At 37.4% G+C, this 13,811-nt stretch overlaps 1 non-coding gene across 1 annotated transcript; it reads left to right on the forward strand.

The window, feature by feature from the left end:
* Positions 1-12,387: 12,387 nt before the first annotated feature.
* LOC145587208 (small nucleolar RNA R71) lies at positions 12,388-12,494 on the forward strand. The gene has a single exon (XR_014101231.1). It is a non-coding gene; the product is annotated as a small nucleolar RNA R71 (small nucleolar RNA).
* The last annotated feature ends 1,317 nt before the right edge of the window (positions 12,495-13,811 follow it).

Raw genomic sequence — 13,811 nt, forward strand, 5'->3', positions numbered from 1 at the left:
ACCAAAATATCGATGTGTGGTAAAGGGAAGTCGTCCTTTGGACTTGCCTTATTTAGATCTCGATAGTCGACACACATTCGAACTCTACCATCTTTTTTCGGAACCGGGACGACATTGGCGACCCATTCGGGTTATTTAGATACCCTAATAAAACCTGCAGTTATTTGTTTTTGCACTTCTTCTTTTATTTTAAGAGCTACGTCGGGTTTCATTCGACGTAACTTTTGTTTTACAGGTTTCATTCCTGGAATTAATGGTATTGTGTGTTGAGCTATCTCTCTATTAATGCCCGGCATATCTTCGTATGACCAAGAGAATACATCAATAAATTCTTTAAGTAGATTAATTAAATCGGTTCTTTCATCTTTACTTAGCGTTAGTCCGATTTTAACTTCTCTTTTAATGGTTGGATCTTTTGAGATATCAACCGTTTCTGTATCCTCAATTATTGGTGTCTTGTTTTCAAGTGTTTCCATTGCTTTAATTATTTTTTTGTCATTTTCATCATTAGTTAAGCAATGTTCGTCATCTTTAGATAAGGAAAAACAAGAGGAATACGGGGAAGAAGACATATTATTGAATTCTGAAATCATTACATCAAATAAAGAAATGTCCGTTGGGACTTGATTGTTAACTATCCTAGGAGTAGAAATAGAAGGTTAGGGTGCTACAACTAAAGGTTTGGAAGACTCGATAGGGGAAGACTCTAACTCAGATTCTGACTCAGACGATTCTTCGAACATTGGCCCTTGTCCTGTAGTTACTGAAATCTTCCTTCCATTTGTAGTGGTTATCTTCACCGTTTTGCGCCATCCACGCTCTTGATCTTCTATTGGAGTGATAAATTCCGAGGGATCAAAGCTTTCACTTTGGAGGACCGTTTGAATGAGCGAAGAATCATCTTCCACGTATCTTGGCTCATTCTTTTCTCTTCCAAAGAGGAGTCCCATGACATTAAAGTCAAAGCAAGGGGGCGCTTTCTTCTTATAAATTGGAGCTGGGATCTCGTCTAGGAAGTAACAATCCAAAAAGATCTCGAACCCAGGTTGTCTTATGCCATTTACAACGAAAGGTTCAGGAAATTCATGACAAGGATAATCCTCTCCCTCTCTTATAAATTGTCCATTTAAAGTGAGAGGATATTGATCCATGGGTATTTCCCTCTTTTGTGCACGAGCATTCCTCCGTGCTCTTGATTTTTCCTGGGCCCGCTTAAGGTCTTCGCAAGTTGGTTCAAAACCAAGTCCGAAAGTATCCAATTTAGGGAGGCCAGGTAATCCCATATGTTTAGCTATTCCTTTCTTCTTTCCTAGAGTCATTCCAGGAAAGTGTCCTTGTTTTCTTAGGATAGCATTAGTTGTCATATTTGAGTGAAGGTCGTAATGAAGAGGGGTCCTTTCATCTTCCTCTATTAAGGAGACCTCTTCGCTAAAGCCCCACAAATCTTCATCATTTTCATCATGTTCCACATTAATTAGTGGATTTTCCACTATTTTGATTCTCATGGATGAAGCATCGACGGTGATTGGAATTCCTCCAACTATGGCTTTCACTTGTTGATGAAGGGATGAAGGGACGGCCTTTAGATCATGAAGCCAAGGGCGTCCCAATAGCAAGTTAAAAGATGCCTTAATATCCACTACTTGGAATGTGGTGGCATGTTCAATCGCACCCGCCGTTATGTTCATGGTGATTGTCCCTAATGCTTGACGGCGTGAGTTATCATAAGCTCTTATCCCTTGAGTTGATGGGGATAAATCCTCATCTCTTATTCCTAACATTCTTGCGGTTCTAAGTGGGCAAACATTAATTGCTGAACCATTATCCACAAGAGTCATAGGAACGTTCATCCTTTTACATATCACTGTGAGGTTTAGAGCTTTATTGTGTTTGTCACCTTCCGGTGGTAAATCCTTATCCGAAAAGGTGACCAAGTTGATTGGACTTGGAAGATCACTCGCGAGGAAGTTAGCAAGTCCCTCAGGAGTAGTGTCCGAATCTATGCCTACTTTAGCCAAGGCATCCATGACTGCAACTCTATGCTCTCAGGATGTGGCTAAGAGCTTCCATACGTTCATTTCAACCTTAGTCTTCTATGATAGGCACGGGAATTTGCTAGATAGTAGGTATAGGTTGTGTTGAAATGGGAGGTTGTATTCTCCCGGACCTGGTGAGGACATCTATTGGCGAATCTTCCTCGTCCCAAATGTCACTTACTGGGTATATTGTTGATAGAGGAGTTTCTTCAATATCTTTAAGGTAAACATCCTCATCATCACTGTCCCACACTCCATTGATTGTAGCATCTTGTGGAAGTTGAACCAGTTTCTTTTCATCAATCAAACGTTGAACCAAGTCTTTGAACTTGAAGCAGTTCTCTATTGTATGTCCCCCTGATTGATGGTATGAACAATAGTATTTGTCCATCCTTTTTAGTGACTCAAATGGTCTCGGTTCGAGAGGTTGAATTTTACCATTCTCGGAGAGCATTTTAAACATATTAGCGTACGACGTCCCAATTGGAGTATAACCTTTATTATTTTTCCTTGGAGTGTCAATCACTTGGAGAGAAAAAGGTTTCTTTTCCTTGGGTGGAGGCCTATTCTTGTGTAACTCATTTTTCTCTCTTAAAGCCTCATAAGTTTGGGATAACAACTTGTACATGTCTGACAATATTAATGTCAACGCATAAACCTCTTGCTTAGTCGCAGGTTCTTGGTCATGAGATTCGAGAGCATCTTCGAAGATTTCTTCTTCAATGGTCTCGATAGGCTCTATGAGGCTAGATGGGTCCACCTGATTTTCTTCGTCAGAAATAGCCAAGGAATCCGACAGCGGTGCGGTGTTGATGCTTGGCTTCTTGCTTGCGGGGGGCAATGGGAGCTTGTTACTATCGATCAAGTCTTGAATGGCTTCCTTTAACCTCCAACAATTTTCCGTAGGATGGCCCCTGCCTTGGTGATATTTACAGTGTGCATTTGGGTTCTAGCTAGCCGTTCTCCTTTCGACAGGTGGGTCTCCAAATGGTCCAATGGGAGTGATAAGACCTTTTGCGTGTAAGCGGTCAAATGCGGTGTCATAACTCATACCAATAGAAGTATAGTTCTTCCTAAATGGTTTCTTTTGTCCTTGATTGTTATTCATTGCCAGAACTTCATTTAGATTAAAGGTTCTAACATTGTTTGAGTGGATGGATTTGGATGAAGAAGGATTGTCGTTCTTCTTATTTTTCCAGCCACTATTTGAGTTATTATTAGCAGCTTTTTGTTTAGCGAGGTCATCTTCGATATTAATACCAATATCATAAACGGCCTTAAAGGTATTTAAATTTCTTTGGTACCTAAGATGTTTAGAATATTTTTCTTGGAGGTTCTTAATGAACATCCTGACAGATTCTTTTTCACTAGGTACTTCAACCATTTTCGCAGTGGTTTCCCTCCATTTATTAAAGAAGGAAGTGAAACCTTCATTTTCTTTTTGCTTTAGAATTTCTAGCTCTCTATGATCAGTTTCAATTTGTATATTGCATTTATACCTTTCAATGAAAACACTTACAATAGACTCCGACCTAGAGGTCTTTTCTTTATCAAGTGAAAAGTACCACTGTTGACCTACAGCTTCTAAAGACAAAGAAAATATAGAATGGAATGCTTTCTTATCTATTCCCTTAATATTCATTATAGTTTCAAAAGCTCTTAAATGAAAATAAGGGTTATCCATAGCCTTAAATTTAGGGATGTCATTGGGATTGAACTTCTGTGGGAGAAGGTCCTTATCCACCGAGACCCCTTGTGAGCTAATCCCTTGGAATCTAAAGTCGTTGGACAACTTGCCCAAGCTTTCCTGGATTAGGTCCATTTGTTTCTGTCTTGCAGGGTCGCTTATTTGCAGAGATAAGTTTTGTAATGTCTCAGCCAAGTTGGCTACCTGTCCCTTGACCTCATTAAGTTCTTCTTGACTAGCCATTTCCTTCTTAGCTTTCCTTTTCCTACCGATTGGTTTGTCAAAAAGTAAGACTTGAACAAAAGTGTTGTCCTTGATTAAAGGCCCTTCCTTTCTTGTCCACGCACTGTAAGTTAAACCATATTTGTTTTAATACTCGACTCTAATTGACTTGACTCTTAAAAAAAGAATAGGCAAAAATGGGGTATATATTTTAAGGGAAAATTTTAATGAAGTTTTAAAATTGGAGGATTAATATCCGACTTACCCCCCTAAAAAAAATGACGGAAAACACGCATACAAGACTCTCTAGACATGGTCATAATGTGACAATCATGTTATGTGTGTGCTTTATGTGTGTGTGTGAGTGACTTGCTTTGACTCTTAGTGTATGACCATTGGATTTTAAGTGCCTAAACACAATTAAAGACTTAAACGCGGTTTGAACCATTAATAAATTGATAAATTGATTAGTAGACTGTGAATTAGACTCGTCGTGATGGCTCGAGCAAGAAAACTGGACTGTCGCTAAAACAACAAAACTGTCGCCACTATTTAAAGCCTGTCGCCAAACGACAAAATTGTCGCCAGGCGACAGACACTAAACTGCAGCGCCACAGTCCAAATTTCTGTGCCATTATTGGAACATCGATCTGGACTGTTTCCAGTAATTTTACTCTAAGTGGACATGCCTAAGGTCGTACTAAGTCGAATTGATTAATTTATTAGCCTTTTATTAATTCAAAATTAATTAATTAGACAAAGTCTTTTTAGTCATTAGTCAATTTATTTAGTTTTGAACACAAGTCAAACAAACGGTTAACACATATATAGTATGTACAAACAAGGATGCACAAGTAGTTCACATAGTCACAATATGATGCAATGAGTTTGCAACCTAACCATGGCTCTAGTTCTCTAAAGTTCAAGGATATGGGCTAAGTCAAAAAGGTCCATGGTTATGAATCCATATGCATTGCACACAAGCCTACCATGAGGGTTGGAGCGAATGGACAGGATTCCGCGAGTTCGTGATGAAATCGAACTCGACTCCATGGTTTGGTGGATTCACAAACTTTGCACGTACCCAAATTTGAACTTTGCACATGATAGTGGATTATTCCATTGGGCAGGTGAAGCAGGAACCCCCAGAGGGTTATATCAATATGTAGAACACATATGGGTTCAGAAAAGTGAGAAAAGGACTCAATCAATAAGTAAAATCAAGCCAACAATGCTAGAAATGGTCAAAGCAAGAAGGCAGACCCCTGGCTCGGTATTGGAAGAACTTGGCGCCAGACTACAGGGACTGTCGCCGCAAAAAAGCTTCTGTCGCCAAGCGACAAAACTGTCGCCAGGCGACAGAAACTTTTTACGGGCGACAAGCCCTGTTTTCTAGACGCTAGTTCCTACATGCCTTGGCAAGTTTTTGAGATTTCGCATCATCTTTTCGATTCTAGTCATGAAAGATATTTCTCAAATTTCCTACGTGTAAAATTCCTAGGTATTGAATCATGGGGCTCTCCCATGAGAACCTTTTAATGCATATGACAATAATGTTAATCAAATCACGCACATGAAATACTTAGAATTTTTCGAGTCTCATCCGCTCATTCTAAATAATTGCAAAAATAAATTTTAGGAATATAAATAGAAATCATCCCCAGTGGAGTCGCCAAAAAACTGTAGGGAATATTTCAAGCATTATGATAACCCCAAACTTGAACCCCATTGTGATCATACACTAAAGTACGGTGGCGTTCCAAAGGGAAAGAAAAGAGAGCAAAAGAGTCGCCAACAAGTTTTAGGCACTTGTAAACCCAAAAGACAATCCAAAAGGACCATCAACTCCATAAGGTCTTGAACCAAACAGGGTCCGGGGATGAGGGTACGAATCCAATCTACAAAAGAAAGGACCCGCCCTATAAAATAGGCCTCTACTTTGTTCTGCTCGTATTCATGCGCGCTTTTTGAATAACATACAAACATTATATTAAACCTAACCTGTTTAATCTATGTTGATTGAATATTAATGCACAAATAAAATCTATCATTGGCGATCACTTGAGTTAAAATCACATTAGCCTAAACAAAATTATTAATTATCTTATTAAGCGTGACTTCAAGTACAAATTCCCTTTAACAATCATAAAAGGTGTGATCAAGCAATAACAATATAAAATATATCAAGCAACAAAATAATAAACAATAACAATAATGATGATAATATCATGATAAGGCATAATAAAGCTTAATAATAATGCAAGATCCTAGGCATGATACTAACAAGATTAATAACAAATCCTAGCATGTCACTAAACAATAAAGATCAAAGCTTTAAACCTAACATGGTACTAACATGATATCAGAAAGAGTAAAGGCATCCTAAACATGATACTAGGAATTAAATACAATAATAAGCATGCTTTCTACATTGTGAAAGAAATAGGGAGTAAGCTAATCTACTTACTTTGAAGCCTCGTACCTCTTTCTAATAACAAAATACACAAGTTAGTAAACTTTAATGAAAATAATAAACAATAATTAAAGAATTAAACTGAAATCAAATTAAATAAAGTTTTGACTAGTTTTGGACCAAACCCTCAGAAATTATCAAACCTTGCACGTCTAGGGCTAAGGCAACTTCGAACTTGGCTAAGAGACTCTAAGTCTTGTGAATGCGGAATATTGTTTCTAAAAAGGTTGGTTTAGAAATAGAGAGAAAGAATAAGCTATATTGCTTAGAGAGAGAATAGAGAGAATTAATGATGAGAGTTGATGATCTGAAAACAGAAGTTCGGGACCCTATTTATAATGAAAATAGTCCGGAAAAATACAGAATTTGATAAGGAATAAAACTACACGCTGTCGCCAGGAATCGACTCTGTCGCGAGGCGACAGACTTGTCGTTTGGCGACAACCTGTATTAGCGCATTTTCTTCACGCAGAATCCGATCTTTAATCAACTTGATCTACGGAATCCGTACAGAAGATAAAATACGTACTTTTAAGATAATAATAATAAAATAATGTTTTACTCCAAATAAAAGTCTATTTTAAAATAAATAATTATTAAATCTAATAATATTAGAATTAAAAAGAACCTTCTAGAAACTTCTAGAAAATTATAATTAATCCTAATGATTTTAGGAATAATAATTAACATTGGGCCCTCCTCTAGATCATTGGGCCGTATGTAAATAATTAACCGGGCGCAATTTAGTATTTTGGCCATAACTTCCTCAATATTCATCGGAATTGGGCTTATAATATATCGTTGGAAGGTCTTTTCGAGCCCCATCCAACTACACTATTATTGGACCTTAATCATGGACCAAACTAAACTGGTTTGGCTATTTTCAAACAAATAGAGTTATTTTCAAAAACAGAGAGAAGAGAATTTTAATAAAACTAAACCGCAACACTAGACTTCAACCACTTTCACCTCATTCGATTATGGTTCGACGCGAAAGGCATTCATCACTGGGTTTGGTTTTGGGGAGACACAAATGGGTGTCTACACTAACTAGACCATTACTATGTGGACAGGCAAGCAAGGGTCGGATCCCAAGAGACTATGGTTCATCTAATTAAATAGACTCAAGCAAATACTAATCAAGTAACCAAATCAAATAAGTGAGAATCAATAACTAAAAAACTAATTAAAACGATTAAATCTAAGCAATATGACAAATCAATGCTAAAAACATCCAAGATCAAGCATCACCACGAATACAATTACTGTAATAGTCGTTCTACCCCTAACATATAATTCAATTGATTAAAGAGGAAAAGTAATCCCTGAATAGTACCAATGGTCTCTCCCGAGTTATCAATGGCTTCTCTAATCACATTCAAGCCTACTTCCGTGGATTCATGTAAATTAAAGACCTTGAGCACATTACTCTAACTTCCTATTCATCCATCCAACTACTCCCGTGATGAATTTCAAACCCTTAATTGATTTATTCAAACCCGTCAAAACCCAACTCCCGTTGCGATTAAAACAATGGATTAATAACAATACCAATTATCCCTAATCTAGTATTGGCATGAGCACAATCAATTAAGCATATCAATTACAATTATCATTAGAGAATTTAAAGAATTAAATCATGCATCAATCATATTCGGGTTCCGTTAAATCTTGGAATAAGGAAACTACTCACACATATTAACGGAAGCAAAAACAATATTCAATGAAGAAAACATGATTAATAAACAAATAAAAGTAAAAGAAGAAGTAAAGATGAATACCAATTACTTGAATGAAGAAAAGTACCAATTGTTGATGAACAAAGATCAAAACTTGAAAGTGCAGTTTAATCTAGATCTAGAGAGAATATTAGGGTTCTAATGAAGGTTTAAAAGCTGCAAGATAATAACTAAGTGTTGTTAATTGGGGTTTACAAAGGGTATTTATAACCCATAAAATAAGAAATCCCGAAAAAATAGGAAAATAAGGTTCTCGAAACATTGCCTGGGCAGCTAGGGCAAGGCTGCTCGGTAGGTCGCGAGAAGCACACTCGTTCTTGCGCCTTCAAGAAATCCTTCATATGCAGCGCTTTTGTCCCCCCGGTCTTCTAGGGCAATGCTGCCCGGTCGGGCGCACAATACATACTCCACGGATGACCCTCAAAGCTTATAATCAACACAAATCCTCTCCGCCCTGGCTGCCAAGGCAATGCTGCCCTGCCAGGGCGATGGGAGGAAGATGCTTCATAGTAATCTTCGCTTGTCTCTTCTCCTTCTTCCGCTTTGGCTGCCAGGGCAATGTTGCCTTGCCAGGGCGGACACGGGATAATACTCTTTCATCATAACAAACTCTTGTGATCATCCAAATTAGCCTCGTTCATTCTGAAATACATCAAAAACAACGAAACTACCCATAAAAGCATAATATGATCACAACTAAACCAAATCAGGCTAAGATAAGCTATGAACAACTAATTTAGACTCGAAAACTACCTAAATGGACTCTAAAAACACGCACAATATATGACTTATCAAATTCCCCTAAGCTAGACCAATGCTTGTCCTCGAGCATTGAAATATGGAACACAAGAAGAGTAAGATAGCCCCTCAAGCAATAATATATGTGCCAATGAATTAAAACCAAGTGAAAAAACAAAAAACTCAAGTCATTGATTATAAAACCACCATAAATATCAAGCACTCGGAATTGACAACCAATCTTTCCACACATCTCCACTAACCAACTCAGTCATATATGAATAGCATCTCACTTTAGTTGTGCAAATAAAGCAAACAATCCACTCATGTGTTTACAAGGGTTAGAATAAGAACACTCATCCTACCTAATTGCAATTATGCACGTCGACTTCATGCAATTATCCTCTTTAGATTTGCTAATAAATTTTCTCCACTTGTAAAGCGATGATGCAAGTACGAAAGTCATGTAAATAAGGGTAGGCTTGGTCATATGGGGTTAGACGATGTCATTTGGGAATGCGGTGCTAAAAAAATAAGAGAAAAATCCTAATCCCACTACATAGCCAAATGTCGGGTTCAAACCAACCTTATATCCTCCGCACAACATACAAGCATGCCCTTCACTTTTCTTCACAAGAAAACATAGACTTCCATGACAAATATTGCCTTAGCTTTCTTTCTTCTTGGATTTCCAACTCGAATTCATGAAATTTTCACATTTTTCTCATTTTCTCATTTTTTTCTTTCTTTTTTTTTCAACCTTTTTTTTTCTTTGAAACTTAGAGCATGCACAAACTTATTCAAATGAATTTTTTTCTTTTTTTTTTATTCTTTTTTCTAACTTCTTTTTTTTTCTTTCTCTTTTATTTTCCAAACACAACTCAACAGGGCATAAATAATACATTGATTCTCCGTCAAATAAACCTACAAAAAGGCTCTAAGACATAAAATGTAAGGCGTCAAAGAAGGGGAATCATGGCTCAAATTGGTTCATCCTAAGAGTTAATGTGATATAAAAAGAAAATAGAATAAGCATCAAACACCTAAGAAGTTTAAGCTCTAATTATCTAAAAGGAACTTCAATCACTCTTCCATATTGCATCATAAGTCTCAAATAATCGTAAAGCAAATCCAAGAATCAAATTATATGAAGGAAAGTCTAACACACATGAAAAGAGAATGACTGAAATAAGATGTACCAGTCAACAATGGCTCAAAAGTCTCACATAGGTACTCAAGCTATCCATATTGGTCGAGCGGGGAGACCATTCAAGCCACAAACAAGTTCAAATCCAAGCCAATCAATGAATGGGTTTTCAAAAACAAGTTTTTCAATTTTTAAAATCACACATATGTTACATATCATCATCGAGGAATAGTCATATAAAGACGCTAAATAAACAACCCAAAGCAAAAAGTAATCCCTCCCCCAAGCTAAACTTCACATTGTCCTCAATGTGAACATATATCGAATAAGAACAAGCAAGGGTAAGAGGAAACTAGGCCCTCCTGGCAGAGGAGAGATCATACCTAGGGACGGAGCTGGGACCGCCCTCAAAATAACGTTGCATTATATCCCCAAGACACTAAAAAGAAACAAAAACAAGAAAAAAGAAAATAAAGGGAAAAAAAAATAAAAAACAAAAAAGGAAATGGGTTGCCTCCCATTCAGCGCTTTTTTTAGGTCTTTAGCTCGACCCCTCTTTAGTAGCTCAACCTGGGTCACCACACAGAGAAGATACTCCATGGAATTGCTCATTAATATATCCACCTCCAAACGACTCCTTCATATTAGAGTTGATGTGCTTTGTATCCGAGCTTATTTTGATGTAGCTAAACCCATCATGTGGTGGAATATTGTCCTTTTTGCTCACAGGATTTCTATTAGAAATACACTTATCAACCAAAGGGTTAGTAGCATCAATTCTCAAACAAGTACCACTATCAAAAGTAAAATTATGGTCATTAAAAAGCTTAAACACAACTTGTTTATCCTGAGCTCTAATGGTCACTTGTCCTTTAGGAATATCTATTAAAGCTTGACTTTTAGCAAGAAAAGGGCGCCAAAGATAAGCGGAATCTTATGGTCTTCTTTCATATCCACTACAACAAAGTCAACAGGAAAGACAAGTTCACCAATTCCAACTAATACATCTTCAACTACCCTTTAGGGAGTCTAACTGTTCTATCAGCCATTTGAAGAGATATGGGGGAGGGTTTAAGTTTTCTCAAACCTAATTTTTCATACAAAGAAGAAGACATTAAATTAACACTAGCACCTAAATCACACAAGACCCTATCGAAAGTTGTTTCGTTTATCTTGCAAGGAATAGTAAAACTACCAGGATCATGCAATTTAGGTGGTAGGCTCTCATGTAAAATATTAGAGTCTTTCTCCTTCGCTACCACACTTTCTAATTCCTTATCATTATGATTATGATCTAGAATCCCTTTCATAAAATTTGCAAATTGAGGCATTTGAATCACAAGATTAGAAGAAGGGATGGTGGAATATACCTTCTTAAGAGTCTCAGAATACTTCCCAAAATGCTTATCAAGCACGACTTTTGATAACCTTTGCAGGAAAGGCATCGGTTCCTCATAGGCTTGTGGAGCAACATATTTGGGTCCTTCATTCTCACACATTTCTATTTTCGACTCCAGATTACACACTTTCTCCTCTAATCCCCCCGTAGTCAATTCATCTTTCTTCACGAAAATTGCATTACATTGTTTCGTTTGGACTTTTACTTGATCTTGAAGAGTTGATAGATGACTCACTTGTTGTGATAGTTGAGAAAGATGAGTTTCTATCCTCTTATTTTGAGCAACGAGCAGTTGGATCGAGTTTTCATAATATTCATTTTGCTTTGCTTGTAACTCAAATTGCTTTGAAATAAGCTCTTGTTGTTGGTGTTGGGAAGTAGAAAAAGTCTCCATAATGGATTCAAGATTTGAAGATTGAGTTGGTGGTTGGTGGTTGGTGCATAGGATGATGGTTGAAAGGTGTCCTTGCTTGAAAAGCGGGTGGTGGTGGAGGATTCGCTATAGCTTGAGTGTTCTTATGTGGAAACCCTTGATGATTTCTCCACCCTTCATCAAATGGCTTTGTGGAGGTCGTGGTATAAAAAGAATTTACTTGCTCAATCGTCATTCCATCATAATTAAGTTGACACTCTCGTGCAGTATGACCCTGCGTTTTTACACATTTAACAAGTTTCCATCGAGGGTCGAGGAGGCCCAGCTTGGAATTGATCAAATTTATGAGTTAATGCCTGCATAGAACTTGTCAAAAGAGTTAGAGCATCAACATCATATTTACCTCCTTTGTTGGTAGCACTTTGTCCTCGTGGATGGTAATTATCATTAGCTGCCATCTTCTCAATCAAATCCTTAGCATCTGTTTGGTTCTTAGTCATGATGGAACCTCTAGACGCAGCATCAATGTATATGCGAAACTCATGGGTCAAATGGATCAACATCCACTCTGGAATACCATGGTGAGGGCATTGTCTATGCAATCGCTTAAACCTTCTCCATGCCTCATATAGGGATTCGTCATTAGATTGATGGAAGGTAGATAGCTCGTTCCTTAATTTCGCGGTTTTCTCTTGCCCTAAGAATTTAACTAGGAAGGCCTTGGCAAGCTTGTCCCACGTATCAAAGGAAACGATACCTTCATCTCGTAACCACTCCCTTTCTCTATCACGTAGTGAAAAAGGGAAAAGGCGTAGTCTAATAGCATCATCAGTGACACCATTGAGCTTCATAGTGTCACACTTCTCCAAGAAACTATCAATGTGAGTCATAGGGCAATCATTCGGTGAGCCCACAAAGGAATCATTGGAGATGAACTGTATGAATTGGGGTTTCAACTCAAAACTCTGAGCAGTGACAGGTGGTCTAACAATATTAGAGAGGAATCCGGTTGTTGTATCAGGAATACCATACTCTAAAAGAGATTTTGTTCCTGGATCAATCATGTTTCTTGTACTTTGATTTCTTCTTCTTCTACCTCTTCGTCTTCTTGCAGTAGCTCCGATCTCAGAATCAAACGGTGTTAAATCATCTGAACCTAAACTTCGAGTTTGCATGCAACAAAGAAACTAAAACGGGAGATCAAAGACACAAGAAACAATAGCCGAAGCAACAAAATATATGCTTAGTAAAAACGAATCACAAATTACTAGAATGAAACCGTTAGTCACCGGCAATGGCGCCAAATTTTGATAGGCGTGTTGGGTACCTAACAAAAATAAACCTAACTAGACCACTACTATGTAGACAGGCAAGCAAGGGTCGGATCCCAAGAGACTATGGTTCAACTAATTAAATAGACTCAAGCAAATACTAATCAAGTAACCAAATCAAATAAGTGAGAATCAATAACTAAAAAACTAATTAAAACGATTAAATCTAAGCAATATGACAAATCAATGCTAAAAACATCCAAGATCAAGCATCACCACGAATACAATTAATGTAATAGTCGTTCTACCCCTAACATATAATTCAATTGATTAAAGAGGAAAAGTAATCCCTGAATAGTACCAATGGTCTCTCCCGAGTTATCAATGGCTTCTCTAATCACAATCAAGCCTAATTCCGTGGAATCATGTAAATTAAAGACCTTGAGCACATTACTCTAACTTCCTAGTCATCCATCCAACTACTCCCGTGATGAATTTCAAACCCTTAATTGATTTATTCAAACCCGTCAAAACCCAACTCCCGTTGCGATTAAAACAATGGATTAATAACAATACCAATTATCCCTAATCTAGTATTTGCATGAGCACAATCAATTAAGCATATCAATTACAATTATCATTAGAGAATTTAAAGAATTAAATCATGCATCAATCATATTCGGGTTCCGCTAAATCTTGGAATAAGGAAACTACTCACACATATTA

Source organism: Chenopodium album, chromosome 16 (genome assembly GCF_948465745.1).
Source record: "Chenopodium album chromosome 16, dcCheAlbu1.1, whole genome shotgun sequence".
Taxonomy (NCBI): Eukaryota; Viridiplantae; Streptophyta; class Magnoliopsida; order Caryophyllales; family Amaranthaceae; genus Chenopodium; species Chenopodium album.